Source organism: Podarcis liolepis (assembly GCF_965112155.1).
Source record: "Podarcis liolepis genome assembly, chromosome: 5".
NCBI lineage: Eukaryota > Metazoa > Chordata > Lepidosauria > Squamata > Lacertidae > Podarcis > Podarcis liolepis.
In genome coordinates, this window is record NC_139556.1 from 79920701 (window position 1) to 79941564 (window position 20864).

The window sequence follows — 20864 nt, forward strand, 5'->3', positions numbered from 1 at the left end:
TTGTTATTTTATTAACTATCTATACCACCCTTCATCCAAAGATCAGAAGGTGGGTCACAACAGAAAAAAACCAAAATGAGAGCACAAAATACATAATAAAACCAAATTCAAGAGGACACCAGCCATTGAAAATCAAAAGCAGGGAAACTCTCCCTCTTTCCTTTTCAGTGCTGAGGCCAGGAAGCCTCCATAATCATCTTGTGAAAGCCCCCTTCCCTTTCTCCTCCCAAAATGTTCCATCCAGCCCCAGTCACTGACCAGGGAGGTGATATAATGGGATAGCAACTTCTTAGGAATTCATAAGGCCACAAATCTGTGCGGAGAAGGCTTTATATCAATGGTGACCAACCTTTTTTTGACCCGAGGGGCATACACTTGGCCAACCCCGGGGGGGGCACATGCCAACAGTGGGAATAGCCACCCCACACAAACATAATCTCACATGCAAGCCCACAGGACATATACACAGACAGCCCCTCTCCATCAAACTGTGTCATTAACTGGGGAGAGAGATTATAGCCTCTGACTCATCATCAAATGACCAGTCTGGTGGTTGAGGAGGAGATTTGTCAAGGTGATGGGCTGGGAAGAGAAAATTAAATCTCCTTGCCTACCCTAGCTCTGTGTCTACTTAAAAAACAAAACAAAAAACCACCTTTGCTGCTTTTGACAAAATTAGTACGATCTTCAGAGTGCAGAAAAACTTGCTTCAGGGTGGCAGATCAGGGCCACCCCTGATTTCTACTGTGGAAACTTTACTAGAGACCCTGTTAATTTGCTTGCTGCAATGTTGCCATATAAAGTGGCATAAACAACCTGTGGAGTTCATTATGACCTGTGTAGGTCATAATGTTGTTGCATTTGGCACATTCCTTTGCCTATTTGCTCGGACGTCGCACAGAGTTCGATGGGAATTGTCAAGGATGTGCCCACAAAAATTGCAGCCTGTATTCGTAGCTGCTAGAGACTCTGACCAGAAGATGCACGAGGAAAATGAATATGACTCAATTGTCGAAAATGACTAGAGCATTAAGTGATTAATGAGACTTGAACAAATAGCTAATAGCTAGGAAATGTTCAGAGTGAAAAGTGAATAAAACTCTGGCACCCTCCAACCTTTGCTTGGTGCCTGGTTTTGCTTACTGAAATAACTCTAAGCCAAAGCTCATAATACTCCTAAAGCCTTGCTGGACCAAAGAAAAGGCTGCAGCCCCATAGGAGCCAACTAGATGACTATGAGGAGCCCATAGGCAGGGCATGAACAGAATTGTGCTTCCTCCCTCACGTTCCCAGCGACTGGCATTCAGAACCATGCTTTCTCTGATTCTGAAAGTAGCATATGCCATCATGACTAGTAGCCATCAATAGTCTTTTTTTCTCACAAGGAAAGGCCAGCTGGATCAGGCCAAAGGCCCATCTGGTCCAGCATTCTGCTCTCACACTGGCCAGCCATATACCCATGGGAAGCAGAACTTGAGTGCAACGGCCAAGTTTCATGGCTGAAGAGCAATTTGGACTAAGGCCAGCCAACCCTGGTCCAAGGCACCACACCAGGCATGGAAGCAAATGATGAGGAAAGGGACGAGCAAATTTGACTGGCAACGTGACAGCAAGTTGTTTAAAACAGGAACGGGAAAATGAGATCATTTTGTGTGAGGGAGAAGTGAAGGAGAGAAGGGAGCCTAGGAACCCAACTTTGGGGTTGTAGATCCGAGAATATTATGTGTGAATATGAACACCCAACTCCGTGGTGCTACAACACCGGCAACGCATACCTTGAAGGGAGAGGTAATCCATGTGGTATCCTCCAGATGCGGTTGGACTAACTCTCATCAGGCCAAGCCAACATGGCCAATGGTGGGGATACTGGAAGTTAGGGTCCAACAATGTCTAGACAGCACTGTGTTGGCTACCACTGCCTTAGAACCATATCAGGCAGATAAACTGGCCCAGAACTTTAAGGCGAGGCACAAGTCATTGTTATTAGAACTGCTACTGCTAAGTGAACATGTAGACAGTTTCAGCATGACTTGTTTAAGGTGCAGTCAATGCAAACCGGGTAGCTGCCACTTAATTCAATTTCAACATATCTTTAAAAATTGTTGAAAATGAACATTTGGCACAAGCTTGCTTTTTTTTAAAGCCCTGTAAAATGAATGAATGAATTAATTAATTTTAACATTACTCTGATTCTGGATGAGGCCATTCCAGGAATGTCAGTGGGCCTCAAAAAAATAAAAATAATTACACTTTTGTTGCTCCACTGAAGTGACCCAAATAGGCTGATCGTAACTTAGCCACTATAAACAATGGGTGGTGTTCCAATGATGTCAGAGTAGACCCATTGAAATTAATGATCCCTAGTTTGTTGATTTCCATAGGTCTGCTGAGTATGGCTTATACTGGATATCACCCATTGGAACGGAGTTGGAGGTCTGGCAATGACAGCGTACTTCATGTTATCCAACAATGTTATTCAGGAGGCAGTATGTATACATTTGCTGCCAGCACTCCCATTTGTTTAAGGCCCTGGGAATTTTGGAGAAATGAAAAGAAATCCATCACAATATGTCAACTAAAGTTTGAAATGCTAGGATTTATGGCCTATTCATATATTCCCCAGCAACAAAAAAACGAGGCACCAAGTGATACTCTGAAAGTCACGGCATCGAAGAGGCATGTTGCCTGCCTCCACTGTGAGCAGCAGTCTGTCCCTAAATACCAGTTGCTTGGAGTCACAACTGCGGAAAGCACTACTGTGCTCATGTTGTGCCTGCAGGCTTCACACAGATATCTGGCTAACTACTATGAGAATCAAATGCTAGATAGGCTTTTGGCCTGTTATTCTTACGTTGAGACAGACATTTAGTAACATTGTGACATCGTCACATAATAAATTTTATATTATAATAAATTTTATAATAAATTTTATAATAAATTTTATATATATATAATTGGTTTTTTAACATATCATTTTTAACAGTAATTAAACATACTGTTACATCTAATTCAATTTTTTTTTACTTCCATCAGTCCTGTCTGAATATTTTCCAATCTAATCTCTTAATATGCATTTCTTATTTTCCCTATTACATTTCAAACTCATAACCAATATCTCTATCGTTTTCTACATTGTAACACTTCGTATATTTCTCCTTACAAAACTTCTTGTAGTCCTACTAGTGTAATTTGTTGATTACAGTTGCTCTTCAAATAATTCATATACTTCTTCCAATCTTCTGTAAATCTCTGGTCCCGCAGGTTTCGAATCCTTCCTGTCATTTTGTCCAATTCTGCATAGTCCATTAATTTCGTCTGCTATTCTTCTTTCGACATCTTCACATAAGAAATTAAGGGTTGTTCATTTCTTATCTTTTCTGGCAATGCTTGCTGTTGATCGCTGACAGGAGTGGAGATCAATGCGGGGTACGGGATCCGCACATGAATGTGATAGACAGAGTGCACAAACACTTCTAACACACACAAACAACGACAGGGAGCTGAGCTTCAGCTCGGAGAACAGTTCAGCACAAAAAGTTCATTAAAAAAAAGGATGGCATCAAAGACTGCTTGCGAGCTCTCACATGCAAGGCAGGAGAGAGAGGTTTTCTGCACAAGCATACAAACTTTGACGGAACTTGCTCTCTTACTCAGTTTAGCCAATGTTTAACATCACCATCCCCAGGAAATACTGGTTCTTTTATCGGAGCTCGTCTCTCCTCCAAACACTACGGCCATCACATCCTGTCTGAATGGTATTGAAGATAATATTTGATTTCCAGAGACAATCTTGAAAGTAAAGCTTGCAAGACTTGGATCTCAGCTCACCAGTTTCTTGGGTTTAGCAAAGGGTCTTAATCAACTTGCAATTGGCTCCCCCCCCTTTTTTTACAGCAAGTTAAACAAGGGCTTAGATTAGAAATTGAACAGGCCATGATTTCCCATAGATAATGTTTGGTACACAAAGTGTTAGGGCCTCGTAGATTTCATTATTTGAGAGTTTTTGTTCAGGCAACTATCCAGCAACTAAAGTGCTGGCTACAAAAGCTAGGGAAAGCTCTTTTGGTAGGTCATCGGAGTGTCTGTAACCCTTCAACGAATACTCAGCATTTCTGATCAGCTTTGATTAAAGGAGAACAACAAAGCTTGTGCCAGGAGAATGCAGAATTTTTGCCTTAGGTCACGATTCTGGAAAACAGATATCTCTGCACAGCTGAGTATGGTGGGGTATACTTTGAAGAGACATCTCCAGAGAAGGAAAGGACACAATAAGGCCTTATTTCCAGATTTTGAAATCTACTTGTGCTTGTGCATTTCAGCAACTCTCTCAAATATAAATCCCCACACTTTCCCTTGCACATCCTGAAAGTAGGTGTTTCACTCCTTTGAATGTGGGGTGGTGCAGAAATACAATTGTTGGCATCCGTCAACAACAGCAGCAGAGTGCGCCTCCGGGGGGTGAAATCAAACTGCTGTGTTAGCAGCACTCAAGTGACCTTCTCAGAGCTCAGGTCTGGGAAGTGTGTATGGAGGTCCTGACAAGACCCGCCCCCTCTCTCGGCCTCTCTGATACAGTCCAAAGGAAAGCAGAGCCATATGTTTGGCATCAGCTTGGCTGGAGGAGTTGCTGACAGGAAGTGCATTGGGCACCATCCAACTGTCTTAGGGACTCCAGTCCAGATTTCTGTAGGGTTTACTCCTTAGCCTTTTCTTCTGCTGAAGATAACCCACAAGACAGTGAAGGATAGATAAGAAATGACTGGGGTAATTCGGTTGCGTCTGGCCAGAGCAGGAAGCAAGCAAGCAAGCAGAATGGGATTACAGTGGTACCTCTGGTTACGTAGTTAATTCGTTCTGGAGGTCCGTTCTTAACCTGAAACTGTTCTTAACCTGAAGCACCACTTTAGCTAATGGGGCCTCCCATTTCTGCCGCCGTGCCACCGGAGCATGATTTCTGTTCTCATCCTGAAGCAAAGTTCTTAATCCGAGGTACTATTTCTGGGTTAGCGGAGTCTGTAACCTGAAGCATATGTAACCTGAAGCGTATGTAACCCGAGGTACCACTGTATAAAGGAGCATATCCCTGGTTCAAGTGTTTCAAAGAAGTAGTGTGAGAAGAAGCATAAGCGATTCCTGCTTCAACCCATAAATACATAAATAAATCCATAAATTTCTTAAAGTATATGCTCAAAGAGAAAGCATTATGATAATCCACGCCACCATGTTTGATGGGTAGTTCTGCTTTGTTGGTTCATTCAGCATCAAAAGAGTTGCAGAAAAACCTCTCAGGAAGAGGAATATCATCCGTGTAAGCTCCCCTATGGGATTACTTATGGTGTGTGGATTGAGTAGGGCCTTCCATCACTTCCCACTTCTCCCTTCTCCTGCCCACCAAGGCCCTCTTAGAAGAAGGAGGAGGCCGAAGCAGTTCCTGCTGCTTGAGGAAGTCCCCTTGCCACCAAGGAGCACACTGGGATTCCCCAGCATTCCAGGCAGGAAACTTGAGCTACTTGTGTGTGTTTCTGGCCAATACTGGTCATATTTCCATGACTGGTTTCTATTCCAGACCACAGACAAACATGTAAACTGCTGGAATTTCCACTGGAATTCTCTGACACCCCTTGATTGTAAGTGAGCATTCCACTAACGAGAGGAGGAGTTAAGGCATGGGTAGGCAAACTAAGGCCCGGGGGCTGGATCCAGCCCATTCGCCTTCTAAATCTGGGCCACAGACGGTCCGGGAATTAGCGTGTTTTTACATGAGTAGAATGTGTCCTTTTATTTAAAATGCATCTCTGGGTTATTTGTGGGGCCTGCCTGGCATTTTTCATGAGTAGAATGTGTGCTTTTATTTAAAATGCATCTCTGGGTTATTTGTGGGGCAATTTCATTCCCCCCCCAAAAAATATAATCCAGCCCCCCACAAGGTCTGAGGGACAGTGGACTGGCCTCCTGCTGAAAAAGTTTGCTGACCCCTGAGTTAATACCTTGCAAAGAGTGATGCTCTGATGTGAAATTTTCAGATTCCACAGCACTTGTTTTAGTTCAGTTGCTGAAAAGCCCTGAGTTTTTGCAAAGAGCCGGTGCTTTTGATGTAGCAGTTGGGGTTTTGTAGAATTTGCTGCCTGCCGTTGACTCTGCTTTCATCTAGCAGGATCTGCTCTTGGAGGAAATGTGTTTGAACACCTTACAAGACAGAAGGAAACCTGAAGGTGGGTGATCAAATATACTGAAAGTGGTAAGCAGTTAAACCAGTCTGAAAGAATGTGGACGATCTAGCATATCTGCAAAATGATTTGATGAGGTGCAGTTCACCCAAGTATCGTACTGTGTACTGTTGATTAATAGGTGTTAGTACCGGGGGCTCACAGCACAAGACCCTCACCACCAACACACAAATCCTTGTCCCCCAATGCAGCTGCATATTTTTCTTCTTCTATTACTGTTATCACAGTGGTGGCAGCAACATCATTTAATGCCTTTCTCACAGAATATTAGAATTGTAGAGCTGGAAGGGACCACAAGCGTCATCTAGCCCAACCCCCTGCAATGCAGGAATCTCAGCTAAAGCATCCATGACAGATGGCCATCCAATCTCAGCTTTAAAATCTCCAAGGAAGGAGAGTCCACAATCTCCTGAGAGAGACTGTTCCACTGCCGAACAGCCCTTGCTGTCACAAAGTTCTTCCTGATGTTTAGTCGGAATCTTCTTTCTTGTAATTTGAAGCCAACGGTTCGAGTCCTACCCTCCAGAGCATGGGAAAACAAGATTGTTCCCTCTTCCATGTGACAGCCCTTGAGATATTAGAAGATGGCTATAATATCTCCTCTCAGTCTCCTCTTTTCCAGGCTAACCATACCCAGCTTCTTCAGCCATTCTTCATAAGGCTTGGTTTCCAGACCCTTGGTCATCTTGGTTGCCCTCCTCTGCACAAGTTCCAGCTTGTAAACATCCTTCTTACATTGCGGTCCCCAGAATTGGACTAAGTATTCCAGGTGCGGTTCTCACCAGGTCTTTGGTGCAGCTGCTGCCTGATGTTTTAATGTACCCAGAATGCAATGCCCTGGCCCATAGATCTATGAAAACTAGACCACTAAAATGGGTCAAGTGACCACATTGGTGAATAGAGGCACAGCCCTGCTGAACCATCTAAGCTGCTTGGGCCCCCAGCTAGTGCTTAACTTGGACCACTGATTGTACACAGCCAGAGCTTTGTGTGAAGCAACCCATCACCACCTCTTCCTATTGAGATCAAGCTCTCTGAAAATAATTATTATCCTTTTCCATAAATGCTGGGAATTTGAGCTTCTCTGTATAAATAATTCTCCATATAATTCAGCATTAACTTTATTAAGGCTAAAGTTATTTTTTTCCTGTCCTTTAGGACTGAGCCTTCTCTGCCCATGGTATTGTTTCCATTGACGCATCCTTGATATAGTTTCATGGGCAATTGAACTTGCAAAAAAATAAAATAAAGGTATTCTGGAGATTTCTCCGGAGGGAGAAAATGAAAGGTTATCTTGGAGAGTTTTTTTGGTAGATCTAATGCTAGCAATATAGTTTTCAGGAGGCTCTGCTAATAACTGAGCCTAATGTTTGTAACCTTTCAGTAATTACTTAGCATTTTTGGCTCCAGCGCTGAATAAAGGGACAAGATATGTGCCAGGAGGTTGCAGAATTCCTGCCAGCGTTTTGACACTAGAGACTCCTGCTTCCATGCCAACTCATGCTGCAGTTTGAGAGTCAGAAATCTGCTATAACATCCACTCTTTCCCTCTCTCTTGAATGGCCAAAAGTTTGCAGCAAAAAATACTGCCATCTTCTTGTTACTCTTCTATGCCTGTTTCACACAGTTTCCAAACAAGATACATTAATTTGGGTCAATCATCTGGTGGTGGAGATCCCTGTAGAACCTTTAAAACAACAACAACAACAATAAAACACTTAATTGTTATGTGCCCGGATCCCTCCTACCATATGCCCTCCTGGTGCAGGAAATTGAATACAGTTGGACTTCTGCGTAGACATACATTGGGCTATGTTGGCAGCCATTATACTATTGAACTTACTGCACAATTGTAGTCATGTCTGTTAGAAATGGGGAAGAAATTTGGTTCAGCTTGCATTTTAATAGGAACCCACCTAATTTGCATTTTCCAAAACTGTGTGTGGATGAAAGCACAGCTAGCCTTCCAGATCTGCAATTCTGTGAATTTTGCAGTTCAGTTTTCTATCCAAAATATGTCTACCTAAGCGTGCCTTTAAATGTGTTTATTAGTGAAAACATGCACATCATATGTACATGTGTGTGGGAGAGAACAAAATTGCCTGCAGAAATATGCATATTACAGTAGGAGAAAAGTACAATAATATGCTGGTGAATTCCCATGATGACTTTAAACAAAAATTGCAGACTGATGCAGAAAAGGGATGAACTGAACTGCAAACTTCAAAAATGAGGAACTGAAAGCTGACAGATACACCCATCCGTCATGTCTACATAGAAGGAAGTCTCATTGATTCAGTTGGACTCAAGTCCCCAATAAGCATGGATCCCACTTCCCCTCTCTTGAGAAGCTCAGAACTTCTTACACTTCCCTCTCCCGTGCAGGTACTGGCTATGTTGAGGCATCTTCCACATCAAGACTGTAACAACACTGTATGCCCTTTGAGTTTCTGTTTTGTTGCATGGGGCTCTAAAAGGTTAACATGGGCAAACATTTATAGTACACTCTGCCATGCAAATATATATACGTCTGCCCCGTGGAATGCCCTCCCATCAGATGTCAAGGAAATAAATAACGAGAAAACTTTGAGAAGACACCTGAAGACAGCCCTGTATAGGGAAGTTTTAAATGTTTGGCGTTTTGTTGTGTTTTTATATTTGTTGGAAGCTGCCCAGAGTGGCTGAGGCAGCCCAGTCAGATGGATGGGGTACAAATAATAAAGTTGTTGTTATTTGGTGGGAAACAACCACTTCTGAATGGAGTTCATCAGAATTGTGTGGTAGCGAGAGCACAAAGAAAGGATTATAAGTGCAAAGTGGGCTCTGAAACTACATATCGCAGTGGATCCTTACCAGGGTGGGTTGGGTTGGTGGCATGGCAGAGGCCTCCCAACAGTGGCATGACTGCATCCTACTGGGGTGTAGAATGGCAGTGGCAAGGCCAGGGCATTGTGGGCACACTGAAAAGAGCATTGCAAAGCCCCTACACTAGCCCCAAAAGCAGCAATAGCAATAACTACTCATTGTGACGCTGGAACGCAAGGCAGCTAGGCTAAGATGGCTTCCCCACCAGCCACTCCTGAGCCTACTCTGCAACATGTCTGCTCCATCCATGTTATTCCCCAGGAAACTATAAGCTCTCAAAAGCTCAAGGAAGGGAATTTCTCCCTTTCCCCTCTCCAGTTTCGTTTTTCGTTTCCAACTGACACTCAACATCTTGTGGCTCCTGAGAATAATCAGTACTCCCAAACTAGGGGGTTTTTTGGCGCGCAGGAGGGGGAGGGATGAAGGTTAAGGCAGTTGTTTTGTTTGTATTTTTGCAAGAGCATGGGGGTTTCCCGGCCGCGTACTGATACTTCCCCCTAGTTTCTCAATGGCCCCATTTCTCTCGGCACTCACCACCTCAGTTCACTGTTAGGGGGAGCATGTGGCTTGCAAAATCTTGAGACGAAATGTGAGGCTTTGCACCTGCTCTGCAATGGGAGTTAATTCAGTAGCTGGTAGCAGTTTTGGTTTTGCAAGAGTTTATCAGTTGTTGACATATGAAGAGGAAGCCAAACTTGGAGGGAGGGAGAGAGAGATGACACAGTTTCCATGAACGTCTTCTGATCTTCTTGTCAGTTGGCTGGTGTAAGTCTCTCTTGTAGGGCAGATGTCAGTGGCTGGATTAGCGGCTGGGTCATAAGATAAGCTTCTTTAATTGGCTTGTTCTAAAGCACACAGCCATTACGGAGCAACACCACCTACATCTTTTAAACTCTGTGTAAAGTTATACTGCAATTAAGAGAAGTGGCATGGAATACAAAAGCACTTCCTTTGTTTTTATTTTTAATAAGCGAAATAAAATGTTGGTCCTTAAAAAAAAAAAAAGCAATATGCAAACCGCAGTCAGTTTCCTTGGTTACAATACAACAGTATCTTTCGGTGAATAGCTGCTTTCACATTCGTGGACCTATAAGGTTCAAGGGGACATAATTGCTCTGCCCTTTCGCTACTTCCCCTTTAGTTCCACCTCTGTGGCAAAAAGAAGAAGTCGTAATTAGCACAAAGTGCCCTTTGGATCAGCTCTGTGAAAACGTTAAGAATGTATGAAGAGCCTTGGTGGATGAAACCAAAGGTCCACGTAGTCCAGCATTCTGTTTTTGCAGTGACAACTCAGATCAATAACTATGGGAATCTCACAAGCAGGAAGTGGGTGCAGCAGAACTCATGTCCTACAAGAAAATTGCTTACTTAAAGAGACAATGCCCCTGTGGCTCTGGACAAACAGAAACAACAGAGCATGTGCTTCTCCAGTATCTATACTATAGAGACATTCGCATTAGCCTCATCTCCCCACTACTACGTAAGTACCCAGGGTGCACAGGACAATTTTATTTTATTTTTTAAAATATTTTATTAAGTTTTCACAATAAAAGACAAAGAAAATACAAAATCACAAAAAACAATACAATACAAAAATACAAACATTAAACACATTAAAAAAACACATATAATAACAAAAAACAAAAATTCCCTCTTTCTTAATTTCTCATCTTCAATTAGCTTATTTTCCAGACTTCCTCACGTCTCCCGTTCTTGTATCCCTCTTTTAAAAAATTAATTCAGCAAATTCATATCCTATTAATTTATCTGTTATTAATCCAATCTTACATTTTACTTTGTTGCTAAAGCCCCTGCGATTCATTTCAATGACCTTAACATTCATAAATTTTACAATATTTCTGCAAATAAATTTTAAATTTCTTCCAATCTTCCTCCACCGTCTCCTCTCCCTGGTCTCGGATTCTGCCAGTCATTTCCGCCATTTCCATGTAGTCCATTAGTTGCATCTGCCAATCTTCCAAGGTGGGTAGATCTTGTGTCTTCCAAAGCTTTGTGATGAGAATTCTTGCTGCTGCTGTAGCATACATTAAAAAAGTTCTATCCTTCTTTAACACCGATTGGTCCACTATGCCCAGGAGGAAGGCCTCTGGTTTCTTCGGGAAAGTATATTTAAATACCTTTTTCAGTTCATTATATATCATTTCCCAGAAGGCCTTGATCCTTGGGCACGGCACAGGACAATTTTATACCCCACTGCTGCTGTCAGATACCAACCCTGCTACAACATAGTGTTGCCAGATTCTGCACAGCAGAGTTCAAAATTTGTGCCACAAACTAGATTTAATGAACAATCACATCAGAGTACTCTCAAAACTGATAGTTGTAATTTTTTATATACTAACCTTTTATGCTCTTCCATATCCATTTAATGTTCTTGACCCTTCTTTTAGTTTTTTTTAGATTCTTAGAGTCTTTTAGATATACCTTCTGTTTTAATATTTTTTTAGGTTTCCAAAACGTTTTACATATTCTAAATGATTGTTCCCCACCCTACTTATGCTGGTCTATGACCATAATAAAGATTTCATTGATTGAACTCATGTCCCTTGTGATTCCCATTGAAGTGCACTGACTTTCAGAGTGCCTTCCTTGTCCTGGGTAACCAACAATTGCTATCAGAAAGTGGGAAAATCCGGGAGCCTTGCATAATGAACCACTCTGCCTTTTGCATCTCAGCCTAGGCCATCAACCATTTCCAGGCAATAGGCTTAGCGACAAACTGGACACGTCATTAAATCAGGAGGGGCTGTAGGACAACACTGGAACTAACCCCTGCTACTCTGCTGCACCCCAACCTCACCCACCCACCCCCATCCGTAAGTGGCAGTGATGCTGCAAGTGGGGTGCTGGGGTCAAAGAAGGGAAGAAAGACGTAGGTTGCAGTTCCCAGAAGGTCTATGGAAAGCACCTTAGCAATGAGTGCTGCATACTGAAGAGGAGGGACAGGGGTGGTGCTGTAGTCTAAACCACAGAGCCTCTTGTGCTTGCCGATCAGAAGGTTGGCGGTTCGAATCCCCGCGACGGGGTGAGCTCCCATTGCTCTGTCCCAGCTCCTGCCAACCTAGCAATTTGACCAGTGCAAGTAGATAAATAGATACCGCTATGGCGGGAAGGTAAATGGCATTTCCGTGCACTCTGGTTTCCGTCACTGTGTTCCGTTGCACCAGAAGTGGTTTAGTCTTGCTGGCCACATGACCCGGGAAGCTGTCTGTGGACAAACGCCGGCTTCCTCGGCCTGAAAGCAAGATGAGTCCCGCAACCCCATAGCCGCCTTGGACTGGACTTAACCATACAGGGATCCTTTACCTTTTTTTACCTTTACTGAAGAGGGTGCCATTTTTAAATGCATCTGAAGGGAAAATTTCAAAAACCCAAAGCAAAGCCCATCTTCTCTATTTAGTTGGAAAGATTATATGCTGCTTTCCAAATAAATGGTTTCAAAAGTTTCCATAGTACAAGGCGTCTTGCAAACATATTGGCAGAGCGAGCCTTTAAATGTATAGTGTGAATGTGGCGGCAGAAATAATGAAGAAATAATACCTTGAAACCATTGTCACACCAGCTGACCCACAGTGGGGGCTTATCAGGTTCTGCTGGCTCCACCTGGTTAATTGGCACTTGACTGATGTATATGTTCATCCTGGTGCTTCAGAGAAGGTAATAATCTATGGTATCTGAAATTAATCAAAATCGCATTAATAATGATTTGATTTTCTGATATGAAATAGATTGCCGACAGTGAATGTCTCAGCAGTGTTCACGGATTCAACATACTGCTAGAATTACTAATTTTTTAAAGAAATAAAAATGACAGCACTTCTATTGGATGACTCCCCGTGTTTTTGCTGATAGGATGTTGACCTGAATTAGTGCAAATTGTTTATTATATATATACTTTTACAACTGAATGAACCCAAGGGCTAATAATAATGATTAAAAAAAAAATACTTCATCAAATGTCTCCATTACATAGTGTTCGCTGTAATTGTTTCCTGCAATAATGATAGCTAATGATTTCAGCCATTTGTTTGTAAGTTGGTGACAATCAGAATTAATCACTTGACTTGATAAAAAACGTTCGGGTAATTAGTAATTCAGGTTTACAAAGGATTTAGAAAGGAGAAAAAATTGTGCAATTAATGTTCTACATTTGAAAAGTGTGTCATTGCATTTTAAGGCTTGAACTACTTATGATCTTGGCAAATGTTATTTTCCAAACTCCCTTTTTCTGAGGTTACATGAAAGGGTGAGAGGAAAGTGGAGCGCTTTATCAAAGAATAATAGTATTTATTTCCAACCCTGGGTGTTTCCAGGTGATCTCAGTGATAGCAGGGTGGAATCAGGGCAATGGAAAGAAAATGATTATTATCTCCAAGGAGTTTTCTCCAAGGAGTTCAACGTAACGTAGGTGCTTCTTCCACTCCAAAATTTATCCTCACAACATGCCTGTGAGGTAGGTTGGGCTAAGTGACTGACTGGCGCAAGTAACATAGTGAGCATCATGGCTGAGTAGAGAATTGAACCCGGGTCTCCCCGGGCAATGGAGTGAGACATTATTGGGACTGAATCTGGAAATAGGCAGAGATCTGACATGGAGAATCCAAAGCTATGGTTTCAATTGCCCTTCGATTGCAAGGCTCAAGGATCTGGTGTTGACATACAAAGCCCTGAACCATCCAGAATATCTTAAGGACCACCTGAGTCCTTATAGCTTGGCTTGACCACTGAGCTCACCCAGAGGAGCACTGCTAGTTGACCCTTGTGTCTACAGATGCTCTACTGTAAGTCCAGCATTTAGTGTCGCTGGTCCCATGCTGTGGGACACCTTTGCAGCAAATTGGCCCTAAATAGAGTGAGCTTGCTGAGACAGAGAGATTCCTTCACAAAGACTGCCCTATTATCAGGTGTACCTTTTTATGGGACTGGAGCCCAATCAAATATACAAGTCAAACCTTGCCCACAGCACAGAGACTCTATTTTCAGGCAAAATTCCTGATGTGGTGCAAGAAATAGCTATAATTTTGTAATGCTATTTATATGCTTGCATGCTCTTGCAGTCTAAGAAAGCACACCCATTGTTCACCAAAGAATTCACGTTGCACTAACAGCACAAAAAAATGTTTAAGTACTTCCTCCTCAATAAAATTAGCATTAAAATATATTGGGTTGATTAAGGCAGCTTCTGGGAGTAGTCAAAACATTCCCGTTAGGCAGTCGAGTCCTTTGCAAGGTTCACAAGAGTTTGTTTTGCTTGGATTCTAACTTAATTCTAAAGGCCTACAAATAATGGCAAATTGAATCAAACTCTGGGCTGAAGCTATAGATGAAAATCCCTCCCCAAAGTTGAAGTAGATCATTTTACTGCTATTTATTATTCTGTCTGTAAGAGACCTTCATACAGTTACTGCGGGAGCTACTATCATGTGGGAGATTTCTTGATATCATTCAGGTGTTTTTATTTATCTTTGTTGGCCTTTCAGAATAGATAGTAACAGCATAGCACTGAACGCATGAAAAATATTGGGTGTCATTAACACCCAGATGGGCGGGGTATAAATAATAAAATTATTATTATTATTACAGAAAATAAAATATACAACAAGAGGCAAGATCTCTTCAAGAATTCTACTTACATGTAAAACCAATGGGAAAGAACTGGCCCAGTTGGTTAGAGCATTTAGTTGATAATGCCAAGGTCACAGTTTTGTCCCCTTTGCAAGCCATCTGCATATTCCTACATTGCAGTGGGTTGGACTAGATGACCCTCGGGGTCCCCTCCCAACTCTATACTTCTATGATTCTATCATAAGCACCCCCCATTGGAGGGCAACCTTCTGGAGTTTGGAGCCTCATGTACTCAGGGAAGCTCCATGTCTTATTTGGAGCCTTGGATGATCAGGGTTCTGAATCATGTATGGACCTTTCGCAAGAGCCTGACACGCTCTACTTCAGAAGTTCACCTTCAACTCATGGAAAGTGGCAAAAGATGTGTGGTTGTGTACGCCTAGTTCACTCATACCTGAAGAGCCACCTGCCGCATCCAGTTTCTTGTCTTTTGTTTGGCTGCCTAACAGTTACTTGATGGTGGGTTGAATGTATGTTCATTATATATGGTGGGTTGAATATATATATATTCATTATATTTGTAAAGACAGCATCTTAAAAAGTAAAAAAGTAGAGACATCACCTTGCCAACAAAGGTCCGTATAGTAAAAGCTACAGTTTTCCCAGTAGTGATGTATGGAAGTGAGAGCTGGACCATAAAGAAGGCTGATCGCTGAAGAATTGATGCTTTTGAATTATGGTGCTGGAGGAGACTCTTGAGAGTCCCATGGACTGCAAGAAGATCAAACCTATCCATTCTTAAGGAAATCAGCCCTGAGTGCTCACTGGAAGGACAGATCGTGAAGCTGAGGCTCCAATACTTTGGCCACCTCATGAGAAGAGAAGACTCCTTGGAAAAGACCCTGATGTTGGGAAAGATGGAGGGCACAAGGAGAAGGGGACGACAGAGGACGAGGTGGTTGGATAGTGTTCTCGAAGCTACCAGCATGAGTTTGACCAAACTGCGGGAGGCAGTGGAAGACAGGAGTGCCTGGTGTGCTCTGGTCCATGGGGTCATGAAGAGTCGGACATGACTAAACAACTAAACAACAACAACAACATATTTGTAAAGAGTGCTGCACTTTTACAAAACTCCCCAGTAGGATCACAATTATGAAATATTATCAAATGCAAATAAAACAATAGCAAAGGTCCTATCTCTCTACTGATTGATATACAGTGGACACTTGGGTTGCGAACATGATCCATGTGGGATGTACGTTCACAACCTGCAGCGGCGCGCCTGCGGGTTGCGATTCTGCGCATGCGCAAAGCGTTATTTAGCACTTCTGCGCATGCGCGGCCGCCGAAACCTGGAAGTAACCCGTTCCAGTACTTCTGGGTTTCGGTGGTCCGTAACCCCAAAAAATGCAACCTGAAGCATCTGTAACCCAAGGTATGACTGTATAATTAATACAAGAAGAACTATTAAGAACAATGAAATCAAAAGTCCTCAATAATAATAATAAATTATTATTATTATTATTATTATTGCCTTCAAATATCTCAAGGGCTGTCCCATGGAAGATTGAGCAGCTTGTTTTCTCCTGTTCTGGAAGGCAGGACTTGAACCCATGGCCTCAAGTTACAAGAGAGGAGATTCTGGCCAAACATCAGGGAAAACTTCCTGAACGTAAGAGCTGCTCGACAGTGGAATGGTCTCTCTCTGGAGGTTGTAGATTCTCCTTACCTGGAGGTTTTTAAGCAGAGGTTGGATGGTCATCTGTCCTGGATGCTTTGGTTGAGATTCCTGCATTGTGGGGAGTTGGACTAGATGACCCTCGGGGTCCCTCCCAACTCTGCAATTCTATTATTCTATTATCTAATAATTTAAGGGTCCATTCACATACTGCATCTTTCCCCCCCTTTCCTGGTGACCTAAGAATGTGATGGGATGCTCAACAGAGAGACTCACTGAGCAAAACTGGGCTTCTTGCCCTGGGATATGTGTAACAACCCTATCCTGTTAAGTACTCAAAGTGAGAAACCTGACGAAGTACAAAACTGCAGTTGGTACCCAATGCTGCTGGATGCGGGACAGCAATGAGATAGAGGCAGAATTGCTCTCTCCTGTAGGCTCTTTGTCAACATCCAACCACTGTTGAAACAAGATCAGATGCAGTCTGGATTGCTGGATGATGCCCCTTGTCTAAAGAAAGTGAGCTAACTTAAAGGAGTTTTAAAGATGTACCTCAAAACAACAGAGCTTTTGGAATATTATGGTCATACCTTATTTCACAATTCACAATATTCCAGCTGGAGAGAGAGAGAGAGAGAGAGAGAGAGAGGCAGTTTCTGAGCTAGGGATCACTAGGAAAGGAATTGAAAATAAAATAGCCCATAACATTGTTGCTGTTATACAAATTTATGGTGTGGCTGCAACTGAAATACTGTGTACAGGGTTGATCATCTCTTCTCAAAAATCATTCTCAGAACGCTGAACTAGATGCAGCATTGGTCCAGCAGGCTTTTCTTATATTCTAATGTTTTGATTCACCTGCACTGAAGATACCAGCTTTGCCCATTGTATACTAATAAGGATGTTGCGATTATTATGGGATAGGCCACGTATAGTCTGCTTTAAATTTCATTTTGCTGCTCTGGCTGGGGATGCTTTATCAGCAAGTTTTTACACCTGCAGAAAGGTAGTGGAGACTTGATATAAAAAGTAGTATAGCCGTGGCCATAAGGCAACAATTTTCCAAATTACTCCCTGTAGTTCCAACTCCAAATTAAGTTTGTGGGCTTGAAGAGGAAGAAAACAACAACAACACAAAACAACCTCTTTGAATTGCACTTTGAAAATAGATTTGTGTCCTGTTTTAAAACTCTGCAGTCTCAGGGAGGTAAACATTGTTTGGACAAAATGTAACATTTTGAGACAAGCTGCTCACTGCTTACAAGCTGCTTGGAGCATAATTTTAACATAGGAACAGATGCAAAGCTAAGGCTGAACTATCCTGCTCTCTCTCTCTCTCTTTATTAAAACAGTGACTTGCAGTATTTTAACAAGAGACTTGGGAAATCAATTTTGGCAAAGTCAAAATTTGAGGCACTGCTACGACGACGAAGGAAAGCCTCGAAATCAATGTATATTTTAGGGTTTCATCACGTGAAATGTTTCACCACAGGCATTAACTTCCGTTGCTTCAGTTTGTACATGGAAGCAAGCAGATACCTTATTTATTTTAAAAGCTCAGAAACAACTGCAGGTTCTTTTTTTTCATGCATACTAAAAGTTCAGATAACTTGGGTTTTTCTTTCCCGGCATTTTTGTAGTTCAGTTATACAGTCTAATGTAATTTTTAAAAGGGGAAATGAAGGGGGGGAGAGAGAGATTTTCACAATGATAAATTATTATATTCAGGAGAAAGAGTGATATGGATAAATATTGTCTTGCTTTTTCATTCCAAAATTGGATAAATAAAGCCCATTTCTCAATAAATTTGCCCTGCTAGTTATTGCTTGAAGTTTTCCTTTGGTACGTTTATTTCATTATTACAGCTGTCTCCCAGATTCTTCCGAAGCAGTCTGCATTGTTGAACAGTGCAAAGTTTAAGGTAAGGTACCCCTGCCCGTACAGGCCAGTCTTGACAGACTCTAGGGTTGTGCGCTCATCTCACTCTAGAGGCCGGGAGCTGGCGTCGTCTGCAGACACTTCCAGGTCACGTGGCCAGTGTGACATCGCTGCTCTGGCGAGCCAGACCAGAGCAGCACACGGAACACCGTTTACCTTCCCGCTATAACGCGGTACCTATATATCTACTTGCACTTAAGGGTGCTTTCGAACTGCTAGGTGGGCAGGAGCTGGGACCGAACGACGGGAGCTCACCCCGCCGTGGGGATTCGAACCGCCAGCCATGCGATCGGCAAGTCCTAGGCACTGTGGTTTTACCCACAGCGCCACCCGCGTCCCTAGTGCAAAGTTTAGCACTGGTCAATAAACTTGCTACCAGTTGGAGATGTGTGCTTCTCACTTCTGATGGTATAATTCAGAGTAGGTAGTGTATTTCTAGATACTATATATCCTGTTAAAATAAGCAGCTGCTTCAAATACAGAAAGTACTTCTCTTTGGATGCAATCCCAATCATGAAGGCAGAGCCTGGATTGTGCCTTTACTATAATTATAGAAGCATTTGAACGTTAAAAAAAGTTCAGTAGCTTTGAGCAGCTCCTGCAAGAGTACGGAACCCAGTTTGCCAGGTAAGTAAGCAGATAGGATATTCACCAGAAATAACAAGCACCAAACACTGTTAATGGGGTGAGAATATACTTTGTGGCATTTTCTATTTGTATCCAAATGTAACATTGGACGCTGTATCAAAAAAAGCCCAGTGCTTTGCAATAACATAGTAACACGGGGTTTTGTTTGCTTTTTAACATTTTAAAAGAAGTAGTAATCAAAGTCAAATTTCAAAACAAAATACTGTGGTTTTCAGATTCAGAATTTGAAATGTTGACAAACTTCAAATGTATGCAGTATAAAACTTTGTTTTGGGTCTTACAATTCTGATATACAGTTAATATTCAATAGGTTATACTCAAAGTAGACCCGCTGAAATGAACGGACTGAAGTTAGTTGTGTTTTTTCGTTTCAGCGGGTTACCCTGTATATGGCTGATGCTGGATACACCTAAAGTCATCTAAAGCTTAGACTGCATGCTTTGTTTTGTTTTGACCGTTCTGCGAGTAGTTTGCACAAGCCACTTGTAACAGGTAAACGGTAAAGGTATAGACCCCGTGGAAGTTTAAGTCCAGTCAAAAGCGACTGTGCTGTTGCAGCGCTCATCTCACTTTCAGGCCAAGGGAGCCACTGTTTTTTTCCACAGACAGCTTTCCAGGTCATGTGGCCAGAATGACTAAACCACTACTGGCATAATGGAACACTATGACAGAAACCAGAGCACACGGAAACACAGTTTACCTTCCCGTCACAGTGGTACCTGTTTATCTACTTGCCCTGGTGTGCTTTCGAACTGCAAGGTTGGCAGGAGCTGGGACAGAGCAATGGGAGCTCACCCCTTCGTGCGGATTCAAACCGCCGACCTTCCAATCAGCAAGCCCCAAGAGGCTCAGTGGTTTAGACCATAGCGACACCCGCTCTCCTCCCCTTGTCAAACAGATGCCCCACTCCATTTGGGGGCAAATGCATCTAGAAGATGTGTGCCTCCTTAGCTGAAAGAGCAATCCCATGAGTAAATGGGTACTATGTATGGGGTTCCCCACTCCAGTCCAACAACTGGATTGCATAATAGCGATAGAGCCTTGCTGGATCAGACCAAGTTTCAGTCTAAGGCATGCATGAGGAACCTGTGTCCTTCCAGATAGTGCTAGACTACAACTCCAATCATCCTTGATACTGCCTGGGGGCTAGGGGTGCCAGAGGCCAGCATAGGTCCCACACCCGATTCACAAAACATGCATGGAGACCTTTCAAAATGTTGAAGTCCTCCCTGTTTGATGCCCAACAACTGGCTGGTGGGATCTTAACATTTAAAAACGTGCTGCTCCGTTTGGATTGGGGGTGGTGCTATTTCAGAACTAAACAAAAGCTCGTCAGTGCTATGCTTTGGTGTTGATGCCTATGTTGCCATGTTGACTGAGAGCGAGACAGAACCTCACTGTGCCTGTGACGTTGAGGGGAGGGTGCGAGGAAGTCTCGCTTCTGTGGTTTAGAATGGCAAGCTTTTGACGGCTGCAGAAGCTCCTGAAATATTATATTCATCTGCGTAGACAGTTATTTTCTTTGTGGCTTGACTCCTTATGACTCATTCGTAGGTCGGTGTCATGGCAGCTTTTCCTTTCCAGCTTTCTGTACAATGTCTGGTGTTGGTGGGGTGGGTCATTCTGCAGTTTTGAGTACAAGGTCACCTTCAGGATATAGTGGGGCTTTTGCCTCCCCTCTAGTTCTTTATAATACGTTCTCTGAAGAATTCCTCTCTGCCCCAAGATGACCTCAAGGCAGCTATTGGCATATTTAGTAAAGATCTAGGGAGACTAAATCGGGAGAGACAAAGTGCTTCTGTGCGAGGATGAGAACAGTGTTTAATGGGAAAACAAACACTCACCTGCGCTCTCTTTTTCTCTCGAGGTGGAGGTCACTATAAGAGTTCTTTCCAGCCAATGTAAGAGGCTGCTTGACCAGG

At 42.7% G+C, this 20864-nt stretch overlaps 1 long non-coding RNA gene across 1 annotated transcript; it reads right to left on the reverse strand.

Moving 5' to 3' along the window:
• Positions 1–44: 44 nt before the first annotated feature.
• On the reverse strand, positions 45–20864 carry LOC310707536. Its single transcript, XR_014526554.1, has 3 exons — positions 20787–20864; positions 12654–12787; positions 45–2529 (listed from the first exon to the last, which is right to left on the reverse strand). It is a non-coding gene; the product is annotated as an uncharacterized lncRNA (long non-coding RNA).